Source organism: Lepidochelys kempii, chromosome 4 (assembly GCF_965140285.1).
Source record: "Lepidochelys kempii isolate rLepKem1 chromosome 4, rLepKem1.hap1, whole genome shotgun sequence".
Lineage (NCBI taxonomy): Eukaryota > Metazoa > Chordata > Testudines > Cheloniidae > Lepidochelys > Lepidochelys kempii.
Genome location: NC_136383.1, coordinates 22,347,067 through 22,360,867, shown reverse-complemented (window position 1 = coordinate 22,360,867; position 13,801 = coordinate 22,347,067). Strand labels below are relative to the sequence as shown.

General features: G+C 39.7%; 1 protein-coding gene across 1 annotated transcript in view; it reads right to left on the bottom strand.

The window, feature by feature from the left end:
- The window catches only part of GRID2 (glutamate ionotropic receptor delta type subunit 2), a 1,023,752-nt gene that overhangs the window by 641,074 nt on the left and 368,877 nt on the right, over window positions 1-13,801 (bottom strand). The gene's annotated exons all lie outside the window — the stretch shown is intronic.

Below are 13,801 nucleotides of genomic sequence, written 5' to 3'. Positions count from 1 at the left end.
GCCTTCTATGATGAGATAACTGGCTCTGTGGTTGAGGAGAAAGCAGTGGAAGTGTTATTCCTTGATTTTAGCAAAGCTTTTGACACGGTCTCCCACAGTATTCTTGCCAGTAAGTTAAAGAAGTATGGGCTGGATGAATGGACTTTAAGGTGGATAGAAAGCTGGCTAGATTGTTGGGATCAACGGATAGTGATCAATGGCTCCATCTCTAGTTGGCAGCTGGTATCAAGTGGAGTGCCCCAAGGGTTGGTCCTGGCGCTGGTTTTGTTCAATATCTCCATTAATGATCTGGAGGATGGTGTGGATTGCACCCTCAGCAAATTTGTAGATGACACTAAACTAGGAGGAGTAGTTGATATGCTGGAGGGTAGAGATAGGATACAGAGGGACCTAGACAAATTAGAGGATGGGCCAAAAGAAATCTGATAAGGTTCAACAGAGTCCTGCACTTAGGATGGAAGAATCCCATGCACTGCTACAGACTAGGGACTGAGTGGCTAGGCAGCAGTTCTTCAGCAAAGGACCTAGGGGTTACAGTGGATGAGAATCTGGATATGAGTCAGCAGTGCCCTTGTTGCCAAGAAGGCTAACGGCATTTTGGGCTGTACAAGTAGGAGCACTGCCAGCAGATCAAGGGACGTGATCATTCCCCGCTATTCGGCATTGGTGAGGCCTCATCTGAAGTACCGTGTCCAGTTTTGGGCCCCACGCTACAAGAAGGACGTGGAAAAATTGGAAAGAGTCCAGCGGAAAGCAACAAAAATGATATGGGGGCTGGAGCACATGACTTATGAGGAGAGGCTAAGGGAACTGGGATTATTTAGTCTGCAGAAGAGAAGAATGAGGGGGGATTTGATCGCTGCTTTCAACTACCTGAAAGAGGGTTCCAAAAAGAATGGATCTATACTGTTCTCAATGGTAGCAGATGACAGAACAAAGAGTAATGGTCAGTTGCAGAAGGGGAGGTTTAGGTTGGATATTAGGAAACACTATTTTACTAGGAGGGTGGCGAAGCACTGGAATGCATTACCTAGGGAGGTGGTGGAATCCCCTTCCTTTGAGTTTTTTTAAGGTCAGGCTTGACAAAGCCCTGGCTGGGATGATTTAGTTGGTGTTGGTCCTGCTTTGAGCAGGGGGTTGAACTAGACAACCTCCTAAGGTCCCTTCCAACCCTAATCTTCTAGGATTCTATGAAAAGAGGGAAGAAGCCATCCCATGTAACAAGCACCAGAGCCTCACCTTGGGGGAGGGGCTACACAATATCAGTCAGCATAATAGGTAGTAGTCTCAGCACATCAGCTGCCTGGCCATTATCAAGTTATTTTTATGGGCATCATCCATATCATATTCTTGTTCTTTGTGTGTGAGCAGCAGAGCCTGAAAGGGGAAGAAAGGGGAGAGCATGGATTGACCTGTATGGACAATTCAAACTAAATTTACTAAATGAACGATTTACAAGCGCTATAAATCATTGAGTCATTCAGACTCTGAAGACTTCAGTCAAGTATGTCAGCCCTCCATCCTGCCCTCCCTCCCCACAAAAAAACACTTGAAGGGATTAGTCCAGCAAATACAACCATTTGACTGAAGCCTCTGAAGACTCAGATTTGAAGACCACAAGCGACCATAATGATCCTCTAGTCTCACCTGCTGTGTAACAGAGGCCATAGAATTCCCCCCAAATAATCCCTAGAACAGATCTTTTAGAGAAAGAGCCAATCTTCATTTAAAAATGTCAGTGATAGAGAATCCACCTGGCCCTTGGGAGATTTTTCTCAGAGAGGAGAACAACATTTATGCTGAATTTATGCTGCATTACAGAATAAGCAGCATGGTCTAGCAGTCTGAGCACAGGACTAGGATCCAGGAACATGAGTTTTAATCCCATTCTCTTGCCCCTGACTGCCTCTGGGGTCTTGGACAAGCCTTATCTCCATTTTATATATGGGGGATGAGCAATACAGAGTAGTTAATATTTATCTACCTCCAAAGACATTGGGAAGAATAAAATATTTGTCTAGTGCTTTGAAAATAAATTCTCTTTTTTCATCATTTGTTTTGGGTGGGGGAAGGTTGGGAGGAATTTAAGGAGAGATGTATTAATGAAGTATTAAAGCAGTATTTAATTCAGTGCAACTTTCGTTAAATACTCCTCCCTTTCAAAAAAGAGGATGGTTGTATTTCAGAAATACAGTGAAATATTTTATTGGGGGGTGGGGTGGGAGGGAAACCTTTTTCTTTAAATTCAGCTTCTCTCCCGCTCTGAGGATGAGATTGGCCTGGGAGACAAAAAGTCTTTGAGCGCCCTGAACAAAAACAGATAATTAAACAGTGGGAGTCTCTTCTTATCTTTGTGTATGCACACAACTTCCATTAATATGAATGGGAAAGGAGAACAGACCGCTTAGTGTTGGTGACTTTTTTTTGTTTGTTTAGTTTCGAGATTTCTTGGATGAGTTTAATTAAACTCTCCCTGGACTCTCGCACTTTGAAAGCTTGTGCAGGGGGTTGAAGTAGAAAGTGAATGAGGGTTGCTCATTCGGTGCGTTGTTACAACTGCTTACAACTCTGGTAAAAACATATGCCCTCTAGGTTATTTTGAATAAAACCTGCATTTATACTAAGCAAACTCTTTCATTCCATGTCTTTACATAAAATCATCAAACTTGCAAGGTCTTATTATAAAAGAACAGTAACATGTTTTAATTCCAACAACCTGGTCACTCCATATTAGCATTATATAGCAACAACATGACAACAACATTTTTCCCTTTCTTTTGTTTTTTGACAATATATAACAGGTTACATTTAACTTCATATTGCTGTAATGTATCAGTAATAAACAAGCAGCTGAAACCGTAATGTGACGATGGCAAGCATTGTGCCAATACAACACAGAGTTTTTCATTCGTTGTTTCCTAATTGATATTTCTTTTCTGAAACAGCTATAACTTACACATTGTCAGTTCTTCTGTTACAAATGGGTGTTTACATCCATATAAACACTTTGATGTCACAGACTAAGATCCTGGCCCTATTCAAGTCAATGGTAGTTTCATGGTAATCTGGGTAAATGGTTTGGGAGTCTTGTGCATGTTTCCCACCAGCTCCCAGTTCTGATGGGGCTTAAACCCTGAGCCACACTGAAATAAGACAGAGCAGGACACTGGGCTGAGTAGAGTTGGGCAAAGGGAAGAGCATGGGACAATATGGGCATTGGAGGGATCATGTCTGTTCAGTTGGCTGTAGAGGGGGAGTGTGGCTCTGCCAAGGACCATGAAGGATATTGGAATTCTGCAGGGGGCATAAAAGGAAAATATTAAACTAGAGCAGCCATTTAAGTGAATAACTATGTACATTGAAATATACTTATTTTAAAAGCTGATAAATCTTGTGTGTGGGAATTTAATTTTTAGTTAAGACTGTTTGCCTTGGTGAGATGTGCAGTCTAACGATAAGAGGCAAGGGAACGACAAGTTAAGATATTGGGCACCCTTCTGTATTTCACTCCTAAACATTAGACACTATGTGACACTGTACGTCACTTACACGCATGCCATTACAAAGCTGTGCATAGTAATACATACAGTGTAACTAATAAAAACCAACCCAATCCTATATTCATCATAAACAAAACAAACATATAATAATATAAATAGTTGGATTTACTGCTGTCCTTCAGGATTCTGGTCAAGGTATCTGGGCTGTGGAAAGGAGATATTTGAGATTGAGAAGGGGAAATAACGACTTAGCTGATTTAACTGCTTACTTCCTAATGTTGTATCAGTCAGCTATGCAGTCTAGCAACTTTACCACAAAGTCAAATAAGTTTTGTACAGAAATATCATGTACATATTATGGAAATTTTTCACTATTCTACAGCAGTCTAAGCTCAGCTCTTTAGAGAGAGACCAGTAGTGTCCAGGCCTCACCACCAGAGCGGCATTGCCAGCAGAAGATTAGAGCCTTTCCCCTCCGTCTTCTCAGGTCTGTCCAGACTCCCTTACCCAACTGTTGATGACAGCAGTCTTGGTCAGTGTGACCCCAGGCACATTCAGTATCCATGCCTTGTCCTTTTATTTCTCAGCAAGGTTAACAGCATTTTATTGCCTCCAAACTCAACGTTTAACTGTACTGAATCAAAACACCCAATCACATAACTAAAATACAAATGAGGCCTGGCCCATTCAGTGAATTCCCTTTGCTCTCCAACACATGCTGGCAGAGAGCTCCCTCCCAAATGCATTTTCTGTCCAGCACAATTCGTAAGTAGCTGTGGGTCACTCTTCTCCCATTTCACCAACAGGTGACAATAGAAGCTCTTTACTCTGTAAGGCTTCAGGCCACAGGGCTTACAAATATATGGGGAGGAAGCAGTGTAAGTCTCCCATACTACTCTACTCATGTGCTCCAAGCCTGATACCCTTTGTGAGTGAGAGCATACTTCTGTCCTTATGTTAATTAAATACACAAACCTTCCTGTCATATTATACATCACACACAAACAGTGTAATAATTGACTTTTGTATGTGTGCTATACTGTATCCTCATACATCCAAATGAAGTTCGCCTATGCTTCTTCCACCTTGTGCCAGGAAGTATGGTTAATGGTAGGAGTTAATTTGATTCTAGAATAGCGATATAAGGTTTGATGGAGGGAAATAGTGATTTTCTACGTCAGTTTTCTCTAGGCACCTTGACTCTTTGCTTCGCCTCTCATAACGCAAAAATATAATAACCAATTATCTTGCTTCATTCCAACTGGATTGTGAGTTGTTCATCACTGAGCAGAGTCAATAGTTCTGCACATAATTAAAGCCCTGTACCCGGTGCCTTTACCACCACTCTCTATCTTCCTTAGGATGGGTGGGATTTTCCAGGATATGCTGAAAATAACACCTGGCGTTCCCTCTTAAACTCACATGTCTTTCATGTCACAGTGTAATTTAACTAGTACAATATCACTAGTGGTAATGGGATAGACAGGCTTAATACAATGTCTCCATTGCACATTAGTGTCCATTTCTGAGACAGTGGCAGTCTGTCATGCAATGTAAAACTGCTTCTATAGCCTCTTTTGTTTCTCCCAAGATTACACAGAGTTTGTCTTCTCTCTTTTTAGTGGGAAGCCCTTTTTCTATTTCTTGTAGCTTGAAGAACTTACTTTCTTGGTCTACTTTAAATCTTCTTCAACAGTTTAATTTTACCTCTTTTCCCCTTCAAAATCACCTTGCCATTAAAATAGTGTGCAATTAAAAACTTGAACATGGTTGCTTACTGTTTGTTATACAACATAATATAAAGAAAAATAGAAAACTTCCTTCACCACTAAGTTCTAAAAGGAATGGAGGAATAGTGAGACAGAGACAGATTCACCTGTGGCTTGTTGCCCAATGGAGGAACTAAATTACAGGCTCATCCTCAGATTCATACCAGTAGATCAAACGGTAATTTGTAGTTCAATCAATTTAACATGCTTTCTCCTGCTCATGTTTATTCGTAACCACAAAACATAGCCCCGTCTGCAAGTTCTCAGCATAAAATAACAAGAGGCATTTAGAAGAGTGAGAAATCTTACATTTAAAACCTTTCAACATTTAACTTAATAGAGGTTCTTCCGATCAAGGTCTGTCAACTTTGTTTGGTCCCCTGTTCTAGCAGTGTTCTCAGACCTCTTAACATATAGCCTAGCTTTATAGCAACATTTCAGGTACCATCAGGGTGGATAAAAATCGACGATATTTTTTTAAAAATCGGACTTTTTAAATTTATATCAGATTTTTTTGATAAAATGCTTTTTGAGGAAAAATCCTACCTAAAGATAGTTTTAATTAGAATACATTATAGTTCAAAGATATCTCATCATGGAATAGGGATTATAAATTCTAATTCTATAGTATGAAACAATATATTCAGGTAATGTTTAAGAAAAGATTTGTAAATGAGTTCCAATGGTTCATGGATTAGGGACCCAATCTTATGGGGTTCCAGGGGCTTCTGTATAGATTATTTAGGTTAATCTTTCTATCTACTCAATGGGACTCAGTGCTCAGCCTAGAAGATACCACAAGAGATGCTTAGTTTTGCAGTCCTCAAACTGTTGATTCGTGTCTCCAGAGATAACATGCTTGTTAACAGCAAAAATGTTTTAAAATAAAAACAAACAAATAAATAAATAAATAGAGAGATGAGAAATAACAGTCCTCAACCCTATTGTGCCTCTGCAAATTTGTGTACACAGAGTCACTCCCTTCCCTCTCTCCAAAAGTGCAAAGTTTCAAAAAGTTCAATGAATAGAAGATTGTTGGGGGCAGCATAGATCTGGACAAGGAGAAGAAATCTAGAGATAAATGTGAGAAGGGAGGGACAGGCAGTAGAAACAAAAGTGAAACTGTTTGAGCAGCATATTCCAGAATGTGCTTTTATGTAGAAATCCATGATTACATCGAGTCTTCCTGACTCGTGATTTAAATCAATTTGATATAAATCAAATCCACCCTGGGTACCATACAGAATCTGTCACAAATCTGTCTCACTGCTGGCTGAACTACAATGACAAAAGGAAGCCTGTGCTCATCTAAATCCCTCTTACCTGCATGTTAAGACACTTTCATACTCAGCAAAATCCCAAGGCCTCCTTAATCAACTTTCTTTCTTTTCTTTTTCTTGGTATGGTTTTTACTCCACCAAGGAAGTCCCCTAAATCAATATTAAACATGCAACACATCCTTGCTTGTGCTCATGAAAGAATAAAATATAGATCTAGGTCTGCATCTGTCTGAGATGCTAAACTGAAAAATATGCACCAATGGACTGTTTCAAACAGAATCATAATTTCAATTCTGAACAAAAAAAATACAAAAACCACCTCCAAACCCAAAAAACCCCACAACATAGTCCTAAAACAAAAGCAGGTACATACGTCATATTGCTGAATGATGATGACTGAGAACCAGCGTATGCTTTCATAGCACTTCATAGCACCTATACTGTGGAAACGACCAGTGTTGTTGTTCTCATGCATTCCCCTCTGGGTGTGAGAATGGCAGTGGGATATAGCATGATGATGATGATGAGAGCATTCCAGTGATGACATTTGTTAAACACTTATACGTACTATTTTTAAAAAATAACAGTTCAGTACCCAGAGTCTGTGTGATGGGCACTTTTATATATGAAATAAATACCATGAAACTATTACCACACTGCTGTTTGCCTTTAAAGCAGTATTTGAGGTATTTCTTATGCTCTGAATGGGAAATACCACAAAAAACACGGTATTATGTACTACTGCACGTGGCAAATTTCTGGTTTTGAGAGCTGTCTAATATTTATAGTACATAAAGGAACTGCTTAGCCATTTGTTGTGAAGTGGTCACCTATGGGAAGAAATGCAGTTACTGCTTAACAAAACACAACACCACAGGACAGCAACGGAAGTGCACTGCGTGTATGTAACTGGAACTGCAGGGGAGATTGGCAGACACTCAAGTGGGAGGGATTTGGGTTCAAGGTGTTCGTAAGGGATTTATTTAGTTGAGATTCACTTGGGTTCAGCACTCCTTGAAGATTGCTTTGAGATTGGGGTTTGAAACATCTCCAAGTATAATTCTGTTACAACTGCTTGGTTTTGTACTAACACACAAGGAATCCCTTTCATTTGGCTTGAACAGGATACCCAAACGCAGGCCAGTTTTGCTTGATATTAGACCCAGATTTGTCAAAAAGGTTTCAAAACCACTCAAGGAATCCGAACCAAGTTTCAAGGTTTTTTTTAAAAAAATCCCTGGAACCGGGTGAGTGGGGCATTTCATACAAAAGATTTCAGAATAACTTTTGAAATTATCCAAATTGGATTTTGGCCAGGACATTAAGGTTAACTTCACCCACCCTAGTGAGAAGTGTCTTAGGTTTTAATGACGTGCTCAGACATTTGATTTAACATTTCATTCAAAAGAGTATTTCCAATGACACAGTGTCACTGATCACCATGATGGGGCTGTGGTACAGTACTAATTAAGGGGGAAGAGGACCACTCAACACGATTCCCACTAATACCCGAATTGTTCCAAGAGATCTCTTATCCATTTTTTGATCTGATAAACCTGATAAAGATCACAGAACATGATGATAGTTAATACAAAAAAGAATACATTTAAACTAAACATCAACATGTTCAAAATGATTTAGCTTTTGTTTCATTACTAATATTTCACCATATCAAAGTTTGAGATGGTTTAGTTGCGTATTTCACAGATAGCAGCTGAGGTTTCAAGTTCTATTAATGATTTGAATTTCTCTTCCCACCTTCTCAGTGGTACCACTATTCGGTGTGACATGAGACCACAATCAACTGGCTGGCCTAATTCTAGTTTCCTTAACTAAACTCACTGAGCAAAGCATTCCATTAATTGAAGATAAGAAAGAATCAATAGTATTTTCTCCCTGAATGACTTTATACTGATTAACTGCTCTTCCACCACTTGAGACGGTTATTACCCAAGAATTACAGATAAAGAGTGAAGTCATTTGAGTTCAACATTCAATCTCCTATTAAATAAAAAGGCAACTAATACTTCACCACATAGGGTCTCCCTTACCTAGAATTTTTTCTTCTAACCAAACATGTGCTACAGGATATGAAAAGTATAAATGAAAATTATTCCTTCAGCTCAAAGTATTCACAATGCGATTGCAAAATTTACATTATGCAGGATTGTTAGATAAAACAATTGACAGAACTGACTTGAAGATGTGCAATCTGGATAAATCAATGACCGAATTCACTTCAGCTATAACAAATTTTATATTTTTGCATTGCTTATTACTAGAGCTGTGCAAATAATCAATTGATTTTTTGGTTCACTGGCCAAACAAACAATATATTTAAAAAAAAATGATTCTAGTCAACCTGAAAAAAAAAACCCTGTTTTTGGTTTTCTCAGCAAAAACAAAACAAGAACATGTTTTGGGTCAAACTAAAAGTTTCATTTTAGTTTCAGGCATTTTAAACCACTTTGTTTTTTATTAAAAGCAAAAGAAATTTGGAGACACCATTCACAATTGGAGCAGGGATGGAAATCTTACTGTCCTGCCTCTCAGGTGAATGCCCTGACCACCAGCCTAAAGAGTCATCCTCACTTTTCCTTTGGTCTCATGAATTATTTATTATTTATATGAAGTGGAAGAGCTTCAATAGGAGAGATTATGCAAGAGCTACTCAAGAATAGCATATAGCCCAATGGTGAGGGCAGACATCTGCAATGTGGGAGACCTATGTTCAAGTCCATAACCTGAATCAGGCAAAGAAGGAACTTGAACTCAGGTCTCTCATGTGCCAAGTGAGCGCTCTAACAATAGGGTACAAGGGAAGAACCTCCTCTCATTTTGTGAAGGGTGCACAAATCCCCTTATGAATCTAATAAAATTTTTTTTGGCTGAAACTGTTCAACGAATTCATGAATAGTTTTGGTTGATTTGAAATTGCATTTTTCTGCAAAAACTATTTGTCTGAAAAACTTCTCCCTGCTCTAATTATTTTATAACCTTTACAGAAATACACATTTATTGACGAGATCACAAGGTTTCAGAACCGGCGTGTCATTGTCCAACAGTTAATACTAAAGACTTGCCGAGTGGGGCCTCCGGGATTTACTCCTGGTTATGCCATTAACAGAGTTTGTGATCTTGAATAAATAACTTAAGTACTCTGCCTCAGTTTATATGTAGGATGAGTATAATATTATTTTCATTATCAGCATCACAGGGGCATTGGTGTGCTAATGCTTTAAGAGCCTTGTATATAAAGGTGCTATAGACGGGTAAAGTTTAATTATATACATCAGGTATGTTCATCTATGTAGGCCTGTTATAATGTTATCTATAACAGGTGACAAGTTTAATGCTAGTGAAGTGAAGAGAAATAACGTTTGTGAATGAAATAGTTAACCACACCAACCAAACTGGAGTTGCTTTATAAAGCTGATCAAGATCTGAAATGAGTCTAGTGCTAATTTGAATTCACTTAGAAAATTGCTCTCAAAATATATCACGCTATGTATGGAATAAAATATGCACAATCATTATGTGTTTTAACTATTTGCTATTTTTGTGGTGATATTAAATGGTCACAGCAACAGTATCCCCTTTAATTTAAAGAAAGAAATACTGTCTATTTCTTTCAGAGTAGCAGCCGTGTTTGTCTGTATTCGCAAAAAGAAAAGGAGTACTTGTGGCACCTTAGAGACTAACCAATTTATTTGAGCATAAGCTTTCGTGAGCTACAGCTACTAGCTGTAGCTCACGAAAGCTTATGCTCAAATAAATTGGTTAGTCTCTAAGGTGCCACAAGTACTCCTTTTCTTTTTGTCTATTTCTTGTGGGTTTATCTAACAAACTTCCACCTTTCAGACACTGACATGGAAGGCAGCTGGGAGAATTTTATCCCTAGTAGATGATGGTGGGAGCATCACAAAGGACATCAAAAAGGAATTCTTAGCCCATCAAGACCAACAAGAGCTTTGCCACACTCTTTGAAGGAGGTAGCATTTTACCTCTGGGAAGCATCTTACAAAGTTAAAGTTGCTCCACTTTCAGATCCAAATCCAAATGCAGAGATTTCTGGTTAAAGTGGAACCACCTGGCAAGAAACCAGGAGTGCAGTCACCATCTTCAATAGGACTACAGTTCAAATAGATGCTATGATATGTACTTTTGTAGTGATATAAAAGTCATAGTGTTTTACACAAATAAAGTGAGACATGCTTAGTTTATCCAAGCTTTTAAGACTCTGAAGGTCTTAAGTAATAATCAGTTCAGGTCTTGGGCATGCCATTGATCAGTAAACCTAAAGGGGTTTTTGTTTGTTTTTTTGTAATCAAGATTAAATGGATTTTACAAACTGATTTAGATTGCCAGGAATCTGATAGTCTAAAAGTAAAGCTACTTTCTACATGCATTCTTGACATAGAATCTATTATTATCAGGTCCTCTGGGGCATGCAATGTGAAAGAGATAGAAATAGAGATGTCTCATCTCCAGACCTTAACATTATCTGACTGAAACTGCAACACAGCAAACTCAAACATTCTGTCCCTATCAAGTAGTACAAATTTGTTAAACCAACATATGCCTCATGCAATAAGCAACATAGCGAGTTATTGCCTCTATTTACTTACATTTACCCTGCAGGCATTTTAAAAGAAAACAATGCACAGTTCCACTCTGTAACAGAAACGTTCTCCCTCCTTCATTTAACTATTTTAACATTCTTTTTGAACTCCTCTCAAAGCATATTGGTTTCTCCCACCCCTGCACCTCTAGTAATACAAATTTCCAGTAGAATAACAAGCCATTCCCACCCCGTGGCAGAGATAAAAAAATAGCAATCATAACAATCACAACTTCTTCCCATAACTTCACCCCTAAAGTTATTATATATAATCAAGAAATGTGTAATTCTGTAGAAGTCATTATATGTATATCCCACATGTAATTGTAGGAGTGAAGGTGTGGAAGGACTTGTCACTATGATAATGATTTTTATCTCTATATACCTGCACCTACACACTGTGACAGGGTTGGGCCAGATGGCTACAGGAGAGTGATGGAAGGCAGATATATTAGCCCCAGGTTAAGCAGGTCCCTTTTCCCTGGGTAAGGTAACAGGAGCCGTTCCAGAACAATCAGGAACTTTCTAGAACCGATTAAGGCAGACAGGCTAATTAGGACACCTGGAGACAATTTAAGAAGCTGCTAGAATCAATTAAGACAGGCAGGCTAATCAGGGCACCTGGTTTAAAAAGGACCTCACTTCACCCCCCTCCACCAGGGGCGCGCAAGATGCTGAGAGTGAGAGGGCATGCTGCTGGAGGACTGAGGAGTACAAATGTTATCTGGTATCAGGAGGAAGGTCCTGTGGTAAGGATACAGAAGGTGTTGGGAGGAGGCCATTGGGAAGTAGCCCAGGGAGTTGTAGCTGTCCCACAGGTGTTACACGGAACACTGTAGACAGCTGTGATCCACAGGGCCCTGGGCTCGAACCTGGAGTAGAGGGCAGGCCCAGGGTCCCCACCATCTCCCCAACTCCCTATTGGATACAGGAGGAGTTGACCTGGACTATGGGTCCCACCAGAGGGGAAGTGGGATCAGCAGAGACTGCGGGGATTCTTCTCCTTCCTTTCCCCAATGCTGGCCAGTGATGAGGTTAGCTGAGTGAACGGCAGGTTTGAGCCACAAGCAAAAGTGGCCAAACTGAGGACTGCCATGAATCTCTGAGGCTAGCAAATCTGCCAATAAGTGTAGGACCCACCTAGGAAGAGGAGGGACTTGGTCACAACACACACACCATAAAAAACTGTAAAAAGAAAACTATTTAGGTTGCAAAGTCAATCACTAAAACAGTTGGAAAGGCCAGAATTAAGGTTGCCCTATTTAACCCAAATTTGGCCTTTGTGTGTATGAATTATGATACAGTCTTTATTTACATGGTGACTGTGACACACCAGGTACACTCCAGACCAGGGTAGGGGAGGAGGCTGTGTCACTCCTGCCTTGCTACGTTGGGTACCTTACAATGCCTTGCTGAAAGTAGCTCCCATCCGGGCCAATCAAACAGCCTTCCCGCATACAAACTACACCCTCAGTGTGTGTGTGTGTGTGTGTGTGTGTGTAACTGCAGCCTGGCAGCCGCCTTTGGGTTGCACTATGGCTCTCACGAGCCTTGGTTATACTGCAGGTAACTCCAAAACACACCACCAGTCTCAGATTTTCCCCCTGAAATATATGTCCTGTACTACCCAGGCCTCTCTTGGACAGTATAAATATTTTAAATCCATTTTTCCTTTAAGGGAATAACACCCCATTTTATAATCTCAAATACTTATTCAGACACTTTAATTTAAACACACTGGATTAGATAAAATAGTAAAACAAGTTTATTAAATACAAAGTTAGATTTTAAGTGAGTACAAGTATGAGACATAAAAGTCTGAAATGGTCACAAGAAAAAGAAAAATAAGATGTTTGCTAATGCCTACTTTAACAAACTATATTAGATTCAAGCAGTTTCTTATCACATGCGCCAGAAGATTGCGGACCAAACTCACATGTTAGGACCCCTCCCCCAAAGTCCAACTACTGGTTGCTTTGTCTCCAGGTGCTGTGAATGCAATGGGCAGGGAGAGAGAGAGAGATGCCTTGGGGCATTTGTCCCTCCTTTTTATAGTTTCAATTTCCCTCTTGAAAAAGATTTCCAGCTGGGCACTGGGAGATGAAAAGTCTATGTGGAAGGATGTTCCCTGCTGGCTTTTTCTTATCTGTTTGAGCTTTCCTCCCACCCCGATTGATGACTCTGTTTACTGCTTAAATGCAAATTAAGCAGAGTACATATTCCTTTGTTTAGGACAGACCTGTTTGCCAACTTCTGTTTGGGCAGGCTGTGGTGTTTGGAACATGTGTTAACACCATACAGGGGAATCTTGACTTCTTATACAGTGTAGCCACACATTTTATCAGGACAATACCGACCACCAAATTATGAGTTTTCAAATGATTCCTACAGGCTTAGTTTGTACAAAGAGTATTACAATAGCATGTTGGGTGCTAATACAAGGATGTATTCTGTCACAATGACATGCTACTTTTTCTACAAGACCCCTGCTGCATTCAGTGCACAGGATGGATGGTGCTATAGGAATGAATCAGGGGCTGTGCAGCGAATGATGCAATTGTCCATAATGATGCTATTGTCCATATGCCTCATTTATTGTCAAAGTTGGGAGGTTTATAGTAAATAAAAATT